The 22,253-nt window shown below is 43.6% G+C and overlaps 1 protein-coding gene across 2 annotated transcripts in view; it reads left to right on the top strand.

The window, feature by feature from the left end:
- The window catches only part of mdga2a (MAM domain containing glycosylphosphatidylinositol anchor 2a), a 133,403-nt gene that overhangs the window by 5,776 nt on the left and 105,374 nt on the right, over positions 1-22,253 (top strand). The gene's annotated exons all lie outside the window — the stretch shown is intronic.

Raw genomic sequence — 22,253 nt, forward strand, 5'->3', positions numbered from 1 at the left:
GTGTGACGGTAGGACAGATGGACAGATGGACAGATGACCGGAAGCGGGTCAAAACCGCATTGGTTTTCTTTCTGATATGTTGAGCATTTGATTAAGCTTCTCCTGCAGTGTAAGATGGGTTCACACTTCTGAAACAGTTGTCTCGTTTGAGCCAGTGGAGCGTAGTGAGGAGCAGCTAAAGAAAACAAATACTATTTGACCCATTGCAGGTCTGTGAATTACTTGTAAATATCAAGAAGATTGGTGCACTTTTTGTAATGTGAATCTCCACAGAGCTTGTTTACCCTCTCTGCTGAACAGTAGCCATGATTTCAAATAAATATTTCTGTAATCTCAAGAGGATTTTTGGAGGCTAAGAGTACCCATTATGCACTGATTTAAGCCTTTAGATCCTACATAGAGCATATTTACTAACATTTATATTGGATGCATTTTAGGATATATCGTAAATATAAAGAATTTGCCAAATGACATATTCTGTATGCATTTTTAACATTAACAGGCGTTTGTAAATACATTTTGGACAATGTTTGCGATACTTTGAATCAGTCGTAGATCTTTGAGAGAGATTCATTGTTCAGTATAGATGTTGACAAATGTTCTTCACCTTACTGGGTCACCGAGCTTCTCCGGGTCACACCTGTTGAGGCTTCGCCTTTCAGTCACATCAGCCTGGACCTCTGTCCTGTTTTTAGGCCACTCCCCCTTTTCTGCTCCCCCTTTGGGTACCGGCCTGTTGTCTTACCTCTGTGACTTCATTTACAGTGTTTATTGCTGGCTATATTTGTTTAATTTTGGAAATAAATTACTGGGGCAGCCCTCCGAGTAATGTTTCTACCATTGGTAATTTCTGTGGAAGAAGCTATCCAGTGGTTCTGGAGGGATGCGCGGATATTAATTTTAACTAAAGTCAGCAGTTCAAAAGGGTGAATTACGGTAAAAATCGGGAGGGTAACTGGAACGGAAGTTTCCAGAATTCAATAATTCATTGTAATGTAATTATTTGTTTTTTATTTGCTCCATTGTTTCCCAGCTAATTATCATCTGCTAAGGAGTCAAGATTGTTGTGATACACAATTACATAACCACACGTTGCATTTGAATAACTCTATTATACGGCTGGTTGGAACATGGAAAATAGGTCTCTTACACAACCTGGTATTCACCAAATCCTGGCAGTACATTATTTTTGCACTCACATCCCTCTCACTGACAGAAATTATGCTGGGTATTTATGTACATATATATCTAATATGTATTATATGTAAGGACAATATATGGTGTGTAAGAACATGATATGGTATGTGCGAACATTAAATTCTATTTAAGGACATGATATGGTATTTAAGGACATTATATTGTATTTAAGGACAGCTCATAATGAATTGCACCTTTGATTTAGATTAAAATTATATAAAATAAGGCTGGTGTTGAAAATATTCTCTACTAATATGATGGCTCTGAGAAAACTTTTATTTTATCATGATTGATGAATTATATATACCAACATTGATTGCTTATATATTGAGAAATGTTCCAGAAAAATACATGCGGTATATTTCTGCTAGATATCAGCGACCATTGCCTGATTGCATGCCTTACAGATGTCAGTATTCCAGTGTCATAACCATGTTTTACCACCACTGACAAATGTGAGAAATATTTGTGAACATGCCCAAAATGATCTAGACTGCATTTTTCAGTGGCTGAACTAGCACTAAAGTATTTTGCTTTTGTTTTTACCTCTATAGCAGATTAGCATGCCCCTAATATGAGGATAAGAGCCAAAAACAGATCTAATCCCTGATTTAATTCTAAAATCTCTGATGCTGTTCATAAAAGAAACTGGGCGGGGGCAAATGCTAGAAAAAAACATCTAGTTTGGACTTTCAAGACATTAAGAAACATATGTTAAAAATTAATTAGATAAGCAAAAGCAGATTACTATGTAAATACAGTATCTACCTGTAATAGATATCCTTCCAAATTATGGAAAACATTAAAAACCCTGAAGTACAGTGCCTCCACCACACTGCCACAACTATTACTGATCAAAATGCAATTGCTGATGCCTTTAATTGCCAATTCATTGCACCAGGTGATAATTTCGAGAAAATAAAAAACAAAAATGCAACTACCCCAAATGAATAAATGATGGAGGAATACATGAAAATCTAGTAATTATGCAGGAACATTGATTTTAAGGGTTAAGGGTTTTTGTTGAGTCCGTTCACTGTATAGAAGGTCCTTGATTCTTTTCTAGTTATAGACACCAAGAAAACCTCCAGGGCTGATGTGCTAGATCCAGGCTTACTGGTTAGTGCTGCTAAAACTAAAATAGAGCTCTTTGTCCGAGCACATGAGTGGCGATGTGGAAAACCGAATGCGTGTACAGAAAATGACGTCATACCTACTGTCAAATATGGTGGTAGATGTTTGATGATATGAGGCTGTTTTGCTTCCTATGGTCCTGAGGCCCTTGTTAAGGTCAGCAGCATCATGAACTCTACAAAGTACCAGATATTTGAGCCAAAAGAACAGTCCGCCTCTGGCAGGAAGCTGAAGCTTAGCTGCAAGTCCATCTCTCTGTATGACAGTGACCCCAAACACACCTAAAATAAAAGAGTGGTTAACAATCACAAAATCAACACCTTGCAATTGCCCGTCCACTCTGAGCCTGATCGCAAAAACTTGAACTTGAAAACCTGTTTCGTATTGAAGAGTGTAGTACATAAGATCTGATCTGAGAGGTTTCTGGTTTAAAATGGTTAAAAATACATAGATCTAACATTTACAATGTCTTCTCTAATCCAGAGGCGGAAAGAGTCATTCTACTCAAGCAGAGGTACTGTAACTTTAATTAAATGTTACCTTTTATATTGCCTAAATAGTCTAGTGGGCATGTTGCCCAATAAATTACTGGTATATAAAACTAGAAAAAAGATAAGAAAAATATATATATTTTGTTTGATTTCCCAGAAACATATTAAAGTACAGTATATTCAATAATAACAATGTTTGAAATGACTAAATAGCTCATTGCCTGTGTTGTTTATTTTATACAGTCTCATCAAGACGTCAGTTATTGTATTATATTCCCCCTTTTTTTAACCCAATTTTTCTCTGTTCCCCATCATGGTAATATTGAATTGGTATCTTGCCCTGTATCACTGCAACAACTCCCAAAATATTCTATAGAGTTTTGGATCGTGGCAAGCCTTTCTCCTAGGAATCCACTTTTAAATCTTAATTTATTTTTTTTTTACACCTTCTCTCCCAGAGAGGAGGTCACATGGGTCCTTGTGTGTGAGGGTACGCCTCACTCCCCTGTGTAGTGCAATGACACCAGGAAATCCCTGTTGAAGATGCTTCCAAAATATTTAAATCTCCAATGGGGCTATCCTAGCGAATCATTACCTAGCAGCGCAGTCAAGAATGTAGACCGCGGTGGTAAGCTTGTTGCTACAAAAGAGCGCTGTAGAACCTTTTTGTACAACCTATCAACAAAACAAAACAATTGAATAGATTTTTTTGGTCAAATCAGCAGTTGTCACAGAGTGAGTTTACAGGTACCCAGCCTAAAAACCCAAAGAGCAAGCAACAATTGCTTATGAAAAACTGCCTAGTAGGATCGGACCACAGGAAGAAAGTGGAGCCGGACTCTGAGGGGTGACCATCTTCTGTCTGTGCCTGGTGAAGATTAGAATATATGGCCTCATTGTGCGACCTCAATATCTTTGTATGTTCAGAAGACCAGTGGGCCAATCATTACTGGTGGGCTGTGTCCGGAGTCTTTAGGCTGAATCCAGATCAGCTGCACAACCAGGTGGACAAGGTCAGGATTGACCAGGTGGGCTGTGGGCAGTGGCAGCAGGAATCACAAGGCAGAATCCAGATCAGCTGCACAACCAGGTGGGACAAGGTCAGGATTGACCAGGTGGGCTGTGGGCAGTGGCAGCAGGAATCACAAGGCAGAATCCAGATCAGCTGCACAACCAGGTGGACAAGGTCAGGATTGACCAGGTGGGCTGTGGGCAGTGGCAGCAGGAATCACAAGGCAGAATCCAGATCAGCTTGCACAACCAGGTGGACAAGGTCAGACACAGCAATGCAGCCTGAGACGTGGCCCAAGAGCTCAGGTCCTCCTAAAACTCAACAGGACACAGCATATCTTGGCAATTCTTCAGATTCAAAAGGTTACCTCAGCATAATATTCAGACAGGACCCTTGTCCCCTGTCACATAAACTAATGCAATGTAATGAATTGGGACTGAAACCAGGCAGACTGACTCCAGTCCCCCGGGATAAAACCTTTGAGGACTAAAACTAGGGACAGAGACAGGTGGCAGTCCAGAGATACTGTGGCCCTTCTCAGAAGGTAGCAGAAGGAAATAACATCCAGTTTGCCAAGCACCGGACGAAACGGACACCATAAACAACACCAAAAATTCACATGCAGCTATTAGTGGTCACAATGTTTAATGAGGCCTACTCCCTCTTATTACTGTCAGTAGAAGAAAAAAAATAACTGCCTCTTTGGATATGATAAGTTGCTCTTTCTCTCCCAAACGAAACAAAGTGATTCAAGAATCGACAGAGACTGAAATTAAAGTTCCAAGCTGCAGGTTTAATGTTAAATCATCTTACCGCCCCTAACAGTTACATCAGTTTGTCATCTTGACAAGGGTGAATCCCTGCTTCCATCCGTGAAGAGTCTTACACAATGTGTTTGTCACATTTCTAAGTAAATCTTGTGTCTTTCATGCCATGAACCAGTCCTGAATGAAGGCCCTCGTGACTGTGGGTTCATTTCCTTCCTCAGAGGCTTCGCTAAACGGACAGAAGACTGTGTTCTCTAAACACCAGATACCGTCATTGTGCTAACCACCCCTGATTTACTTTTGTGTATCGTCAGTTCTCAATCTACTGTTTCCCTCTTCTAACACCATCCTGACTAGCAAAGCACACTACTTAACATCATCACTAGTTCCCCCATATTTAATATCCACACATGATATATCCCTGATCGCCTCCCCTGGTATATCCATTGATTATCCTTGTCATAATTAGTCTGTAGAACAGTTATACGGATGTGTGTGTCTGATATTACACAAATATTAGCCAGGCGACCCTTGCCTGTGTTTGTTTATTCTGTGCATGTGATGCATAAATACAGCTGTTTCGGATGACATCATCACCCCGCTCGCTCTCTGTCCGGAGTGATTGACAGATTCTAACCGAGACCGAAGGATAAAGTGCTTTTAAATCTGCCCAGGACTGTAACAGTTTTTTTTCCACACACAGACACACAAACATGCATGTACACATTAATCCCATTTCTCCCCTAACAAACTACATACCCTGGGAAGAGATCTCTCTTAGCAGCCTGTCCCTTTTCACTTCATCCTTAGCCAATTAATTGCTAGTCAGTGTTGAAGTTATGAACGTTTTAGCCAGTTAGCTTAACATTGTTCTTTGTCGTCGAACCAAAAAAAATAATGTCTGGACGGGATGTATGTTTATTAGAAGAAGTTATATATGGTATAGAGACATGATAGTATTAGTTATACATCAGGTATAACATGATTCACAGTATACAGCAGGAAGGCACTGTATATTTTTAATTTGATCGAATATAATTTATAAGCTGTAAGGACAGAATTAATTGTATGTAAGGACTGATTGCATTGTACGTAAGGACAAGGACTTCCGTTTGTTGAAAGACAGTGATATTGTGTGACTGCATCTGCTCATCTGTCCCTCGTTAATCTGCACTGCTCGCATAATGGCAGTCTCTGGCCTTAGGAGTCCATCTGCCGTATAGAGGAGGCCGGATGTTTTATCAACGCACCCAGATTTGGCGCTGGCAACGTCGATTGTAGATTAGAGAAACTGAAGCCCCTTCTCAATTAGGGTGCGAACGCCGTCGCTGTCCTTCCTCCGGCAGCGTTCGACTGGTAAGACGCGCACCGCTGTTCGGTTGACGTTAGCGGCTAATATTTGATTTGTTGCACACGATTTTTGATTTGTTGCACACGATATTTGATTTGTTACACACGATGCCGTTTGCCTTTACGGGGACCTCGTTGAGTCTGGTGACTATATTACAACTCAGGATTTATGTGGTAAACCACAGTAATTTATCCCTTTGACAGGATCTATTGTTAATTAACAGCTCGCTGCAAGGGGCTAGACCATGAGATAGTCTCAGGGTTTGGGAATGGTTTGAAGGTGACGGATCGCACAACCCTGCAAAATACACCTTTGTGACTGCCTGTGTGGGATTATTAAATGCCTTACAGTCAGACTGTACTGTTATGTATTGATATTTGGCGTTGCATGATAAACGATATGTGACGTCTTGGGAGGGCAGCGTTGGAGATTTTGCCCGTGGCTTTAAGGAGACGTTTTGTCCATTTTCAGCGCTGTGCCCTCAGGGGAGTGTGGCCCGGGATGGCGTTGAGTGGTAAGGCTTGGCTCGCGGCCCGGCCTGCTTCTCTTCCATTCCCGCCTTCTTCCTCTTATTACCCTCATTAGGCAAAGAACACCTCACCATACACACACACACACACACACAAACACACACACACACACACACACACTGGAGGCTGTAATGGAGAAATCAGTCATCTTATCATCTGGAGGCCACCAGGTAAAGCCCAGCGCTCCTTCCAGGTGGGCTGTGCTCAGTCCTGAGGTTATCACGAACAGCCGTGGCATTTACTAGTGAACACACTGAGAGGAGGACGCCTGTTAACATTGCAAAAATGACTCTCTTAGTGGCTTGAACCCCAGGGCGAATGGACTCCTGTGCCCTTATGCGAAAAACACCGAACATCCAGAACCCGGGCTACTGTATGTGATGTCTTGGCGAAATGACATCATCATGACGAAGCGTACCCATTCGTCCAAAACGGCAACATCACCTCCGATTGTGTCGGACCTGGGTTTCACACTGGCGGCCTCGATTCGTGTGGCTTGTCCCTTCCACGTGGGAGTGTAGTCCCTGTGTGAGGTTTCTATCCTGCTGATAATGTTCTCCTTTCCACGGAGCCTCTAAACATGGCTTTGCAGATATCTTACTGCATGACATTACTATGCTCATATTTAATTCCCCTCGCCAGTAGTGGTGGTCCCGCGATCAAGTGAGAAGGGTTTGGGAGACCGAAATATTGTTTATCTCGTCCTCCAGCAGCACCTATGTCACCAATTATTAATGATTCTATTAGAAGTTTTTCAAAGGCGCCCACCAGTGAGTGCACGGTTGGTTTCCAACAGCAGATTGGACCTTGTCCGGAACAACAGTGTTTTCAATGCCTGTACCATCAATTCCATCCAATCAATATCAATTTCGGGCCCTCTGTTAGCTTCCGATCAACCAGCCGATATGGAAAACCTTTTATAATCAGCCCTTACTGGTTCCAGCTGAGTCTGCCTGAGCTGCTAACTGATCACTGCAACTGCTAAGCACCTTACCCACACACATTTATGTCACTGCTCATGGTGAGCAACTTTGCACCTGATCCTACTGGATGTTTATGATATAGTGTATCTTTATACCCGTCTTTGACAGTTTTTTTCCCCCCGTTCATGTGTGACTAAGTATTTCTCTTGCTTTAGCTGTGCCTTTGGCCAGGTTGTCATTTGGAATGAGAATTGATTCTCAGTCAGCTCAGCTGATTCAACGATGGGGGAATAAGTCAAATAATAAATAATCTCACTAATATGATGTGCTTCGGTTGTGTTCTGAATTTGTGATAATGTTCATTACGAATTCATTAGACCTGTTTTTGTGTGCTATATTTGGATTTTTAATGGTAAAAATGGTAGTGTGGTACGGTAAGTACAGAAATACACCGTAAGGGGCCAGCCACCAATGAGTATTATCGAGTGAATTCATTTATTAGATACTGAACATGAATCAGACTTACAAAACAAACATTTTTGATGTGAACTTAGGGCAAAAATAGCTGTAGCGCTTTAGCTGTACATCAGATCGTGACGACCTTTAGAATACAACACAGTCACATTCCACAGAACCACACTGACACATGATAAAACACGTAGGTGGCTGTTTATTTATTTATACATCTTTTTAGAGTTACACCAGAGTGCCGTCATTTAAAAAATAATAAACTTTATTAAGTAGCCTGTACTGCGTACCATGTAGTACACAGCCTCTGGTCTTCACTGTGAGAGGGTGACTTATGAAGTACATCTGAGGTTACCGGCAGTGTGTTTCTGTTAAAGTTCTCTCTATTTCTGCATTTATCAAGCCATTAGCTGTAGATTTAGTGGGAAGGAGTGTTAATAAGTGATAATGAGTGTTAATGAGGAAATAGCACTGCAGATTACTAGGAGCAATATGGGCGCGATTCATTTTGTGCTTGGCTGCACGCGCAGAATGATTGTCTACTCAGGTTGGGTTTTCCCTTGTCAGCGGCACCTCCCCGGGAATGTTTTGTGGGATTTCACCTTGGCTCGCCCGTAGCTACCTCAGTCTCGTCGATGTCGAAGGTATGGCCCATCGGGAGCTTAAGACTTCAGGGGCACAGCTGACGCGGGAGAACATCTGTCACTGCTGCTGTCAACACTGCGTTTTAATATTCCATGAGAAAGAGAGATGGTGTCAGTTAACTGGTTCCAGTTACTGTAACCTCTGTCAGTTAACTGGTACCAGTTAATGTAACTGTTGTCAGTTAACTAGTGCCAGTTACTGTAACCTCTGTCAGTCAACTGGTACCAGTTAATGTAACTGTTGTCAATTAACCAGTGCCAGTTACTGTAACCTCTGTCAGTTAACTTGTTTTGCTTACTGTACCTATTGTTAGCTAGTGTAACTTGTCAGTTAACCGGTGTCAGTTATCCAGAATGACTGGTCAAGCACTTCACAGCCCTTACTTAGGCAGGTGCACACCCTCCGGGGATTCAGATTGACATGGGACGACTCGCTGTGGAGGCGGAGCCCACCCTTATTCTTCCTGAACCTCAGCTTCGTCATATCTGCCCTTTGCAAGACATTCATTAACATGAAAATGGGTAGAATTTCATCAGAACCAGATGCTCCAAGTCTTATGCCATTTCTCCTGTTTTCTCCGTCCCTGTGCAACTTCTCATCGTGGTCACTGAGAGTGCGTCAAAAGACCAGGACATGGTCTAGATTCTAGGGGCTTGGTATCAAAGGAAACATAATGAGTGATGATCTTGGCCCATCTGTCTGAGCCACCGCCTCCAGTGCACGTTTACTACTGCAGTATGGTTTCGAATACCGCCCACTGCTCTAAAGAAGAACTCTCTCCCGTATCTTGTACCACTTTCCTGTCAGATAACGCGTAGAAATGCCAGAAAAATATCTATAAAAGTAATACAAAGGATGAGATCCATCAACACAGTCATACCTTTTATCCACCTTCTAAAGGACCCACGGCGGGTAATGATGCGTACAGTGTCTACAACGCTGTATATGTAGCTGGTGAAAAAGAAGACATTAAAATATCTTACGGGCCTATTTTTAGAAACACTTTGTGTTGTTAAAGGAACATAGTGGTTCCCATATTTCACCTGGAGGTTTTCTGAAGCCGCCTGTAGCACTGCCTCTTTAGAAAGAGACACACTGTTGAATAATAAGGAAAAAAGCGGACTAGCCAACACTTCCAGGGAACAGCGCGTGTACGATTCATCCTGCGAATAAATGATTCTGAGAATTTAAAAAAACAAAACAGTGACTCATCTGTGAGTTTCAATGATCAGACAAGGACAAACGTTTTACAGAGGATGTGGTTTCAAGAGTTACGCTGCTATGCCTGATATTTTATGGATATATGAATATATATATATGTATGTACATATGTATGTATATAAATGCAAATAAAAAACTAATATCACTTGCCAATAGAGGTGTTCCCCCCAGAGATGGGATCAAACAATATCATAACTGTTTAAATTTCCAATATCAAACCCCTGATTAGGGACAGTAAGAAAACCCAAGTTTCTCCCCTCTCAGTTTCTTTGCGCCCAATTACGTTCCTGTCTTACAGCAGGTGCATGTTTTCTCAAAGCACAACAGGGCAGTTTACGCTGCCACACACCTGCTGAGGAGAATGCATTCCCTGGCTAACAAGCACCATACAGATTGCAGGCGCCTGTGCTTTTACAAGGAGTGGCTCTAAAATGACGTGACAAGGCCCCCACCCGTCCACCCTGGTCAGTGACGTGCCAGTTTCCTATGCTGGGCCCTGGGGCGTTATAGATATGCCGTGACCAAGACACCCGGCCACAGAGTCTGAAAACCTGGCATTTACAGTGGTTTCACCTTTCTCTCCAGTGCTTTGAGCAAACATTAGTTGCTGTCAAGAACAACCCCAGTCATGTTTAAAGAACGTCATGTTTAGGTCTTTTTTTTTTTTTTTTCTGACCCGCTGCTGTGTACATGGCATCAAATAGGCCTGCTAATCTGTCAGAAGAAACAGTGTTGTCAACAATTCTCGGTCAAATGTTGTAGACACTTCTTAATGTCTTGAGTCTCCCAGTGTTGGTGGGAATAACTTCATCAGGGGAAACTGAAGCTATACACAAACACTGTCAGGCATATTATAATTTATTTCTCTCAATCTAATTTATAAAGCCCTTTTTACAACAGCAGTTGTCACAACGTGCTTTTACAGAAACACCCGGCCTTAAACCCCAATGAGCAAACAACAGTAGTGTTGAATTTCAGTGGCTAGGAAAAACTCCCTAAGAAGGCCGAATTTTAGGAAGAAGCCTAGAGAGGACCCAGGCTCAAGCACACTTTGTGCCAGTTGTTTGGTCCCAATGTTTCGATAGCATCTTGACGTTGCACCTGATGTGAGTGTGTTTCTAACTGATACTCCTCACTTAGGTGGTTGGCCCATTCAGCGGTCCATTTCACGCCTCGTCCCCCACTGCCTTGGTGAAAGTGCTTCAGAGAAGTGGACTGAATGCCGGCACCGACGACAGGCTGATGAGAATTCACATTTCTGGCCTAAACTGCCTTGGTTGTTTGTGCCGTCGCCACTAGACCCAAGTGAACGAGCACATTTTAGGACCGGAGTCGGCAGAGCATAGGCTTAACTTCTGTATATACACCGGGCATGTGCAGGTTCTGATCGTCTTGGTCCATTCAAACAGCCCCTGACCTTTATCCCGATGGGCCTTAATTGCATTTGGTGCCTGCCAATTGCATTTGGTGCCTGCCATTGGCATTTGGTGCCTGCCATTTAAGTGCTCGCCCCGTGCATCATGAACTGCCTCCAGGCAGATGGAGTTGGATCATACAATATGTGCAGTAGAGAATGCGTTGACACGCCAGCCAGAACTTTGACAGATCCTCCCGAGGAGGATCTTAGTTTGAAACCAGCCTTAGCGGAGCTTTACGGGCGTGTTTCCGCTAGACACCAAGAATCATGCTTTATGCATTCTAGCAAGGGGGTAACATGGACTCGCAAGTCACAGTTACGTCTTGCACAATTTAACATGCTAGCTGCAACCGCAAATGTTTGGTGTGTGCTGTATTCGTTAACATGCCTACAACACTTTAACTAGGCTATTTTTCAGTGGTTTGAAATGTGGCTTCAAAGAAGGTTGGACTTGTGAAGTGACTCCAGTGTAATGGGCTCAGACCAGGGTCTCTACACTGCTGTGCACTTTATAGTCACAAATTTGGAAGATTATACATAGTTTTCAATATTCAAAGCTGTGCTTTATTAACCCATTTTAAATTCCTGTTGTCACCCAGTGATTTTTTTTCTCCAAAGATTGTACTCCAGAACCCAAGTAATGTTGGAATGCCCCATCAAATAATAGCATTGGTCTCACATAAATACAGTAAATGTTTGGTAGACTGTAGCTAGGTAGCGCAGCATTCAGGGTCTGTAAAAATAGATGACGTTTCAATACGGTTCATTATACCAAAGTGAGTGACCACCACTGCACATTTGAATGCAGGAATTGATAACTGTGAAAAAAAATGACATTTTCCACATGACCAAGTCGTTTTTGTGTTTGCCTTGCTTGTATCCTTCGGCCCCCGATGGAATTCTGTCATGGAAGATTAATGGTGTAATCTTGTGCTGCGTCACCAACTGTTTCCAAGTCTTTATGCAAGAGAGGTAATCTGAAATACGCCCGGTGGTTGGGTGATTTCAACACGTTTTGACGGTGCTTTATTCCGTGCATCGTGTGCTATCTTCTCGCTTCCTATTATGGATTTTCCCGATTTGTACTGGATTATGTAACTACAATGATAGTTTGCCATGGTGGAATTGAAATGATTAAATACTGCTGGCCAAACATCTGTTTGCACAGTCGAGGCCCAAAGTATCGGCCCCCTATGCACTTTCCCAAAATAACTCAGTCTTTAAAAATAAATTGAAACTGACTAGTGTTTGAAATTGACAACTTCAGTGTGAATATTACCGAACCTTCTTCATTCAGAACCAAATATGTCCAGAAAATAAACAGCAATGGCATAGACAACAACATTATTGACACACCAAACTCAATATAACACAGCCTTTGCCCAAAATAACTGTAATCAAGCTCTTCCTACAGCAATGTACATTGCTGTCCTCTGTACTGGCAGTTTAGCCCGCTCTTCTGCAAACTGCTCCAGTTCTCCCAGATTTGAAGGGTGCCTCCCAACTGCTGTTTTCAGATGACTCATTGCTGGCAATTTTAGAACAGTCACACGTTTTCTCTTGAACCATTTCAGGGTGCTTTTTGAAGTGTGTTTATCCTGCTGGAAGATGACCCATGACCCACGTTTCTGAAACTGTGTTTGACACTGCGCTCCAGAATTCCTTGGTTTTCTTCTGATTTGATGATGCCATACACATTTTCAAGGCACCCAGTGCCAGAGGCAGCAAAGCAAACCCCCAAAACATGTCTGAACCTCTTACATGTTTGGCTGTGGGTAAGCTGTATTTTTCTCTGAAGGCTTCATTTTGTTTTTTGTAAACATTGAGACGGTGTGCTTTTTCAAAAAGCTATAATTTGGTCTCACCTGTCTAATGGATATTGCCTCATAGGGATTGTGGCATGTTCGGTTGTGTTTTAACACATTGCAGTCTGGCTTTCTTACGTCTCTTCGTCAGCAGTTGGTTTCATAAACCTCCTTTCACTCAGTTGGCGAAAGATGGTGCGAGTTGAAACTGTTGTACCTTGTGTCTGAAGGTCAGCTTGAATCCGTGTGGTAGATTGAGGTGCTCTTTCCCCCATTCAAACAAGTTATGTCTTCCGGTCACGTCCAGGAAGGTTGGCTACAGAGGCATCGGCCTTAAACTTCTTGACAGCATTATGTGCCTTGGAAACAGGAACATTAAGATCTCTGGAGATTGACTTGTAGCTTTAAGGTTGTCAATACTCTAATCTTGTCACTGACCTCCTCTGGCAATCCTCTGTTTTTCTTTCTTCTGTCAGTACTCATTGTGGTAGACACAATGACTCAAAACAGGAGAATGACTATATTTTTCAATTCAAAGTGTTTGAATGGGTGATATATTGCTGATACCTGCTACTCGCCAAAGGTGATTTCAGTTCCAAAGTAAAGGAAAATCACCTGCTTGAATGTAATTGTTTTTAACAACTAGAAGACGCCAATAATATTATCCAGACGTTTCTATTTCTTTGTGGAATGAAAAACCCCACAGTTTTCTGAAAGAAATTATGCATTTTGTAAAGTGCAGGGGTTCCAATGCCTTTGACCGTTAGTGTATATAATGTTGGGTATCATGTCCTCTGAACCAGGCCCATGCAGCTGTAAGGTTGTCAATGTGAACAAAACTTTAATCCAGAAATAACTGATGGTCAGCCTTAATCGTTAAGGGGTTGTTCAGAAAGTTATTCATTTAGCCGGCATTAGGACATTCGAGTACATGTTCACTGTATATGCAAATGCGATCGCTTGGTCAATTAGCCAGAATCTTTGGACCACACTCAAAGCTTGGTACCGTTCAACTGTTATTTAGAGTCCTTAAAATAGGTTGTGTATGTTATGTAACTTGCAGGCGTATCATTTCTGATTCGCCGGCACAGAAGAGGAATTGCTCCAGGGGCCCAAACACAAGGGGGTTCGGTTGCATTTCCGAACAAGAGTTGCGGCTGGAGAGGGAGCCACGCGGATCTGTGTTTCAAAAGAAATCACAGCGACAATTGAATGGAACAAAAAAAACGGCCGTGCCGATGACACGGCGGAGGTATTTTTCTGAATCTGCTGTCTGGCCGTCGTCAGGTGTCCTGGGATCAGGCTGATCGAGTCTGAAATCTCCAATCCTGCCCAGGTCTCCCAGCAGTGGCAGATCAATCACTTCAGTGGAGGTGTTGGGCCTTAGCGCTGTGAAAAAAAGAGTGTGTTTTCCCTCACTATGTTACAACCATTATTACACAGGCATTGTCTTAGGCGACGGTATCACCGATCGCTACCTGAATATCATCAAGTGTGATCAGTGATTTTGACTATGCTACGTCTAAGCCTTTTAAATCAGTTTTCTTAATAGCACTCAGCAAATAAAGTTTGGTTGACAACTCTAAAATACTAACACAGGGCGTGATTTAAGAAACCCCAGCTCCTGTCACAGCAGAGCCTCTGACCTATGTAAACACAGTGACATTCTGCATGTGAATCAGTGGCTAGCTAATGGCTAGCTTTTTACAGTAGCTAATGCTATGGTTCTAGCTAGCAACTGTAAAAGGCTTTTGCAGTATGTACTGTATACCTAGAGAACACTAGTCCTGTTCCCAAACAATAACATATAGTGAAGGGACATTTCTGACGCAAAAAAAATGCTGTTATGGTGTTTTTTCCAGAAGTAGAATGTATAAATCTCAATGACTAGAAAATAGAGATGAAAGTGTTGGGACTTCTCATGAAAGCCCCTTTTTTCAGGTGGGTGATTTGATGAAAAATAAGACATACACATTGTATTTTTTACCGGCTGCTTCTAAATGAGCGTATTTAAAACATTTTCAAAAATCACCCGTCTCACACAGCTAAATACAAAATTAAGAGGCCAGTAAACGTCATTTTATATCTGTCTTGCTCTGGTTAGGGTCAGCCAAAGAGTGATATGCCAATTTCCTGGTACCTGCCTTACTGAACTCACCCTGACACAGATTTAGTGGAGTTGCTTCCAATCTGAGTACATGCATGCACACACAGACAAACATACACGCATTTATTCTCTCTCTCTCTCTCTCTCTCTCTCTCACACACACACAACCTCAGCCTAGAAAAGCTCTCCAAATAAAATTATTGAAAACTGATCCCTGTAGTCGGCTGTTTCCCACTGTGGTCCACCCACAACATCTGCTGCTGTTTTCTGAGCTTTTTGTTCAGATTAAATTTGTGTTTCATTTTTTTTCAGGGAGATAGAATGCCAGGTGTTGGGTTAGAATGGATGAGGGAAAACATGACAGAGGAACACTAAGTCGACCAAGGACGCGTTATCGGTTCTCCATATTTTAGACATTATTTGTAGCCCAATCCCATTTTCCCAAATGATACTCATTTCTTGCAATTGAATCACATCCCTCAGTCATGACACGGAGGATTAACATGTTTCTCCCCACAGAATCCACACCTACTTGAATTCAGCTCAACTTTGAATAATTCATGAAGAAATGGAAACGATTCCCCCTTTTCCCTTATTGATCGCGGTCGGTAATCTCCCCATTAGCACACCACAAAAAAAACTGCGGGATGTGTTAAAGTGAATTTGCTTTCCAGGTACGGTCCGGGCAATTATGGCAACTTGCTAGCTTGTAGTAAAGCCCAGTTTCCCGACCGGAGCTTTCCTCGTGCCTCCCATCCAGTGGACGCGGCGAAAAGCGTTTGTGAATCAAACCTCTAATCTAATCATCACCTTTCACGTGGAGGGCATGGTGCATTAAGGGATTAACTGTCTCTGAGCTATACTGTGAGCTGCTTTGCTAAATTTCATTACTGTGTCCCTCAATACATCAGGTGCTGTATTGCAAAACAATTTTAAATCCAGTTTCTGTGGCGCCCGATTGGTTGGTTAGTGGGATGATTGGGTGGTTGGTTGAGTGGGCGAGATTTTGATTCAGTCATCAATGTTTCCCTCCTCCCATTTACAGTGTTTACATGTAAATACATTTGCTATATGTTATTTTCCCCTACGGCTGGTGTAATTCAACCTGCTCACTGTAGCGTACATTTTATGATGATCAGGGTTGGTACGGAGTTAGCTGTGATTGCAGGTCCATGATGCAATGGGTTCTGAGGAACAATATCTGCTTGTCTACTTCTGAAGACAAAATCCTCTCAGTACTGTCAGAGTGTCGGTGGCTGTGGATCTGATGGAAAGAAGAACTACAGTGTACACACACCCGCCCGCCCGCCCGCCCGCATACACACATACACCCCCCCCCCCCCCCCCCCCCACACACACACACACACCCACAGCACAGTATTCATGCACAGGGTCTGATCTGATGGGAATGGGTCGGTGGATGCGTAGCGGAGATGGCACTGTGACAGGGCCTGACTGCGGAACTTCTCTGTGTGCCTGTCAGATGAGTCACTCTCCGTTCTGTGTGACGGCGCTAAACACTAAAGACCTTCAACTGGGCCAACTATTCCATGTTGTGTTCCTTCCCCAGAGAACCGGAGCGTTGCATTAACGGCAACAAGGATTCACTGGAGGACAACCCACACAGGGCTGCGTTCAGAAGGGCACTGTGTTGTGTTCGTTCAGCAGTTCAGTATGGTACTTGTACTTGCTGTATCACATAAAAATGAATTGCTTTGAACAAACGTGCCTCTCTTGACATTTTGTTTGGAATAATAAATCTGCTGTTTTCATGACTACGACCTGTGAGCTCCTACGCGTGTGGTTGTGAAGTCACGGGCGCTACCCTGGGCGATTGTCAGGCGCCCTGTGGCGGGTCTGCGTCAGGTCTGGGGGTTTTGTGCTCGCTTAAAGGGCTCAGTTATGCCTGAAAATGTTTAATTCAGTCCTGCAAGTTCTGTGGGAATTTGCAGAGCGACCAGCGTCTGAACAACAGTCATATCGGAGACTGTTTCAGCTGTGGCCCTGTGGAAAATGGTACCGAACTGTTGATGTTTCCCTAGCCTTTTTAGAATCTGTACTTATGACACTGCTGTACTAGTATTCTCATGCACAGGCTGTTCTTCTGGGATCGTTGGTGTGTTGGGGGGGGGGGTTCATTCTCTAGTGTTTCTATTTAAAACATTGTGAATGTTTCACCTCACTGAACAACCCCCCCCCCCACCCCAGCCTTCCCAACCGACCAGCGGTGTCCTCTCCAGCTCGTTGCTCCGGGTTAAACGGACATTCCACACACCAGAGCACAGATGGATCTGCAAGCCGTTTCTTTCCAGCAAATTGCAACAAGGTTATGCACCTTTGCTGCGTCAGCCATACGCCCCCCCCCACCCCCCACCCCCACCATGTGCCTCTCCCAGTGGCTGATGGGTAACAACAAGCACTCAGCACCCGCATTTAGTGACTACGTGAGCATAACGAGGCTCCGATGGAGATATGGCAGCCACGAGCATAGCGGCACAACAACGTCTCCAGAATGACAAATATTGCTTTATAAACGGGGGGCAGGGGTAAGAACAGAAACATGCTTATTCACAAGTGAGTGGGTATTGAAAATGTAATGATCATTTATTATGGTCTTGAAATTGCCTACGGTACAAAGACTGGTAGGAAGCTGGTGCCGCGATGGCAAAGGGCATGAAGGAGCCCTCAAATTGCTTCGTCACAGGCCATCCATTCGCTAATTTCACATCACTGTCACAAGACACACACACAGACAGACACACACACACACACACACACAGACAGATACACACACAGACAGACACACACACATTCTCGGATGGCTGCATCGCGTTTATCTGAGTGAACCTGGTGTAGTCAAACCGTACACTGTGTGAATGCTGTGCTTCACGCAATGAGTGGCATTTCGGCGCAACCAATTAGGTGGCTGATGTTCGTGTCTGTTTTGTTGCTGTCAGTGCATATCATCCAAAGCACCAGGGTATGTGATAAGGGCCAATGCTTTGTATTTATCAAGAAGAAAATTCGGAATAAATGCATGGACGTGACTTGGGCCTGTTGGATGGACAACTAAACCACCGATGTGGAAAGTAAACACATTCTACAGCCTGGGACCTGCTGGGTGGAACCTGAACACATTCTACAGCCTGGGACCTGCTGGGTGGAACCTGAACACATTCTATAGCCTGGGACCTGCTGGGTGGAACCTGAACACATTCTACAGCCTGGGACCTGCTGGGTGGAACCTGAACACATTCTACAGCCTGAGACCTGCTGGGTGGAACCTGAACACATTCTACAGCCTTGAGATGACCTTGTTGGGACCGTAGACATAGACTGTTTCAAATGTTTGGACACACTTTCCAATTCACTTGAATGATGCTGGACCGATACTGTACACCAGGGTGTAATTCAGTTGAACAGGCCGCTATGTTCTCCTACAGGGAGGTTCCAGAAACAGCAGATTGTTACATTCCTGGAAACAGCTGCTCCGGGAACATCTGGAGTCTGGTCTCCCCTGGAGCCGGGCCGTGCCGCCGGGCCGTGCCGCTGCATGTGGACAGGAGACGACGGGACACCGGCTCAGTCTGAACACACCCAAGCTGAGCAAGGGGTTGTGGAAGATCCGGTTCTGGGAGTCCCGGGCTAAAAGCGGACAAGTCGATTTGGAATGCGCGACTGCGGGTCAGAGAAGGCACCCGGGCTCATCTGTGTTTCGCTCACCTGCTTGCATTTGTGCATAGAAGCGGGAGAGGAATTGGTGTGTCGCACAGTTTGCCGCTGGAGGTTCTGCTATGTCATCAGTAATGCTTGAAGGGATCCTACATATATTTGGCTCAGTCTTTTCCCTCCTCCGGGCTCAAAGGAAGGGATCAATGTAAACCACCAAGCCTGGCTCCTAAAACAAACCTCAGATACATTTTGTATTTCAAACGAAACTTTCCAGGAAGAGCGGCTACATCGGTTCACAGTAGGACCCTAATACCATACTAAATACCAAAACAGGTCTTTGGCTAACTGCTCGTGTCTACTTCAAGTCTGACAACAGATTTGCTTGTTCAGACTGACTCGTATTGACCAGTGGTGGTGATGATGCAGGCTTTGGAAACAGCCGTTGCCAAGCTTCCATTCAGTCACACAGTGACCCCTATGGAATCAGCAGCACAATAATGAAAAGTAATGAGTCATTTATTCAATTACCACTCTATGAATAAAGCACAAGGGGAATTCCCTAAGATGGTGCCCATCACACGTCACGACAGAGGCTGCCTCTCTGTCTCCGCCTGCTTTGTCCGGTAACATCTCTGATAGTCTTTGGATTGGCCAGTAAGAGATTTTCCCAATGTAATTCCTGGTTTGTCCAGATTGGGTGGAGTGGGGAAAATCAATCCTTAAAGGGACTCAGGATGGCAACATGGTGGTTCTGCTCTCATCCCCAGGATGATAACACAATGGTTCTGCTCTCACCCCCAGGATGGTAACACGCCTTTTCTGCTCTCATCCCCCGGGGTGATAACACGGTGGTTCTGCTCTCATCCCCAGGATGGTAACACAGTGGTTCTCCTCTCATCCCCAGGATGATAACACAGTGGTTCCGCTCTCATCCCCAGGATGATAACACAGTGGTTCCGCTCTCATCCCCAGGATGATAACACAGTGGTTCCGCTCTCATCCCCAGGATGATAACACAGTGGTTTAGCGGGTGGACGGGGAGCGGAAGGAGGCACCGGCCAAGTTAGCAGGCCAAGGCGAGTCGGCCCGAGTGACAGGAGACCGTGTTGCGTTCCGTGGCAGTCTGGGGATCGTGTTTAGCCCTCCTCCAGTTGTCCTGTCATGTGTATCTAAGTGATTATCACGGAGGGCAGCCGGGCCACTCCGTCCAATCCAGGCTATTATCCTCCCGGCCCACAGCTGATTACAGTGATTGAGGAGAAAGAGGAGAGAGGAGCTCACTGTAAAAAATGGGATTACCGGTCCACGTGTGTGTGTGTGTGTGTGTCTGTGCGACTGTGTTTTTTGTGTTTGTGTCTAATGTGTTTGTGTGTCAACCCATTGTATCCTATCCAGCTGACCTAAAGGGTAAACTCTGAGTAATCAAAGCTGGGCTTTGTGTTTTTCACTGTACCTGGAATGAAAACACCACATAGGCCTAGCTCCCCTCAGCTTGAATTTATGGTTGCTTATTCAGGTGTGCAAATCAGTTTCTGTATTTTTTCTGTATTCGAGAAGCAGTACTGTCCCAGCTCTGCTTGAAGTGGTGACCTATAGCCAGCTCAGAGGCCACTGTTATCCAGTGTCCATGCTGGTCGTTTTAATTTTCTTTCTGCTTGGTTTGCCACTCCCACTGCTGTGTTTTTAGAAATGGTGCAGTTCAGGGAAATTAGTCTATTGAGGCGCCCAAAGTATGAATAACCATAGCAAGTAGTTGTTGATAGTACTGTATTACTATTATCTATATAACATCTACAGATGGAAATTGGGTTACACTCAAAATGACAATTAAATAACATTTTATTTCATTGTCATTTCAAGTTTTGCTAAACAAAATGTAACAGTAATTGTAAAATAACTGCTAAGAAAAGACATTAATGTTAGTCGCAGTCAAGAGTGATTGTGAGAAATAAATTTTACTTGTATTTGTTGAAGGTAATATATGTCATTTTATCCACAAAGAATAGAATGCAATATAGCTCAGCATTTGATATTATTTATAGTATACAGTCGTTTTTGCTCATCTTTATCAAGGATGCCAATCCTTTTGGACTTGTTTCTAGCTTCATGAATAACTTCCCTTGATCTAAAATATTTCAGTATTTCTATTTCTCATGTTTACAAGATGTTTTCTAGTCGGAGCTAAACAGGCTTGCTTATGCTTTAATAGTGTCAGCAGTTGAAAGGTTACACTGATTGGCTCGAGAGGGGCGCCATAGTAGACGACTTTACAGTCATCGGTCAATGTGACATCTGACACCACTGGCCTGATCTCAGCTTTGGTCAGTGATTTGTCTCAGCACTGGGGATACTCATTTACAAAAAGCATGGGGATGTAGTATCGTCTGTCGTTTTATCATCTGTTACAGCTGTTCTGTAGCTTATCAAACAATAGTTCTTATCATTATTTAATAAAGAAAATAGTTTTTTGAAACCCCTGCCGGCCTTGCCTCCCCACCGTTAGTAGTGCTGGGGTCAATGTGCGTCAGTCTTTATGGGACTCCCGGATCTAGACCACTTGAACAGTAGCAGCTTAAATTACAAGCTCTTCGGGATATACGGCAGGATTTATTGTGTCTTTCCTATTCTCTGTGGCCCTTTTCTTCTGTCGCAATCCTACACATTTCCGTATGTTAAACTCTGAACATATGCTGCTCCCCAAACCTGGGAAATGGCTCTAATTGACGTGCAGGGTGGGAACTCACTTCATTCTCGTCCTGTGGGGGCACATTTTTGTGATGCACGCCACAGAGAAGACTGACATCACAGTGCGACCACATTAGCAGAGTCATGTGGGGGAGAAAAGAGACTCATTTTGCTAAAAATAGATGATTGAAAAGTAGGCCAGGCTACTGTACATAGCATTCAGCTAGCACACAGGAAGAAGAATACTTTGTGCTTTTACCTTTGTTGAGCCATCCGATGAAAACAGCCTTAACCTTTAGCTTGTTTGCAATTTCAGGCCAGTGCTTTTCTATTAGCGTAGCTGATGGCTGTGTGCCTTTTTTTACACTGTGGGAAAACATTATATGAATAAGATGTGCCTTTTTCCAGCTCTTGAAGTCAGTCTTAGTGTAATGTTGTGCATTGGCCTTGTGATACACATTTTCAACATTCATCTGAACCCATTCATCGGATCTCCATGCAGCACATTTTGAACACTTTGTACCCGACCACTGCATTCTGGGAAATGGGAGGCTGCTAGAACCTCAATAAGAATAGGACGCCGTTACATTCATTTCGGAGCTACCTGGGGGGATGCCCGATAGTGTGGATCACTGATGCTCCGTCCCTGTGATATCGAATGCCTCAGCTGTGCTTGTTCGAAGGTGGAATCGATACTGAAAACGTCCTTGCTCGTTGGCCCGCCGTGCAGAGCCCTGTGCAGTCAAAAACAATGTGGATATTGTTGTCCCCAATTTTTTAAGATGAATAATATCCCTGGCTCCTGCATAAATCGTGCTCCTTTCAACT

Source organism: Esox lucius, chromosome 15 (genome assembly GCF_011004845.1).
Source record: "Esox lucius isolate fEsoLuc1 chromosome 15, fEsoLuc1.pri, whole genome shotgun sequence".
Classification (NCBI taxonomy): domain Eukaryota; kingdom Metazoa; phylum Chordata; class Actinopteri; order Esociformes; family Esocidae; genus Esox; species Esox lucius.